General features: G+C 67.6%; 1 protein-coding gene across 2 annotated transcripts in view; it reads left to right on the top strand.

The window, feature by feature from the left end:
• LOC127750130 (apoptosis-stimulating of p53 protein 1-like) overlaps positions 1-1,143 on the top strand; it is a 92,148-nt gene that overhangs the window by 89,903 nt on the left and 1,102 nt on the right. The gene's annotated exons all lie outside the window — the stretch shown is intronic.

Genomic DNA, 1,143 nt, shown 5'->3' with positions numbered 1-1,143 from the left:
GTAAGATGCGGTGGGGGTCCTCTTTCTCCACTGGAGGGGGCGGCCTCCCCCCAGCATAATCTGTTTGCCCGGGCCGTTCGTCTGCAGACGCCCGGTCCTCGCTGATTATCGCCCGGGGCCCAGTCCACCCCCCTCAGGGCCCCCCTCAGGGCCCCCCGGGGGGACCGCTCCTCTCTCAGGGCGCCCCGGGGCCCGGGCCGGGGCCCCGCAGCTGGGCGCCGCCAGGCCCCTGCCACGGCGCCGCGACGCTGAGCTGACGGACGCCGCTCGGAGAGGGAGAGGGTTGTTCACACTTGGATCGCCTGGTGGGCGTGGAGGGGTCACCAGGGTGTATAGGGGTGACGCCTCCCCCTCCCCGCCCCGCCACGCCCTCTCCGAATAATGCGATTACCGAAGCGCGGTGCACAAAACTTCCCCTCTGTAATGTAATCGTCCCCTACGGCTGACGCGAGAGGCCCCCCGGGGTCGGGTGAGGTGAGGGGGGCAGGGGGTCGCAACCGGGCCAGATGAGCCCCCTCCCCTGTTGCGCCTCCCTGATGAGCGGAACAAAGAGGGGCACGAACGACCCACGCCCGGCCACGCCTCGACACGCCCCGACACGCTGCCCACCGAGTACAACCTCATTGTGAAAACGTTTCTCCTTTGTTTGACACGTCGCCAATGAGCGTGAAGGCCGCTAGCTCCGCCCGTCCCCCTCCGCCCCGCAAGTACCCGGCGCGGCGCGGCGCCAGGTCGTCGATTTGGACGGGCGGGTGGGCCCTCCTGGCCTAGCAGGGCTTATCAAAAGTCCTCACACCACAAAGCGGGCCGCAGCACTTGGGCGAAGCGGGGAAGGGGGTTGGCACGTGAGCCGCTGGTACTCTGCCCCCTCCCCACGATCTCAACTACCTTTACCCCTCCCCCCTCACCCCTCCCTCTTTTGCCGCGCCGCCCCTATTCTCCATTCGAGGCTGCGTGCGCGCCACCTGAGCTAAACCCCGGCCGATCTGCGTCCTTATTGGCCAGATCGCGGGCGCTAGAGCAAAGCGTGGGGGGCTGCGGGTGAGGGTGGCCTGGCGTGGCGTTGGGGTGGGGGTGGGGGGTATGTTGATGCGAGGAGCAGTTTAAATTAGTGTATTCCGACAGAAAGGTGGACTAGCCCAG

Source organism: Frankliniella occidentalis, unplaced genomic scaffold (genome assembly GCF_000697945.3).
Source record: "Frankliniella occidentalis isolate FOCC.00 unplaced genomic scaffold, Focc_3.1 Scaffold138, whole genome shotgun sequence".
Taxonomy (NCBI): Eukaryota; Metazoa; Arthropoda; class Insecta; order Thysanoptera; family Thripidae; genus Frankliniella; species Frankliniella occidentalis.
Note: the sequence above shows the minus strand (reverse complement) of the source record. Positions and strands in the feature narration are given on the sequence as shown.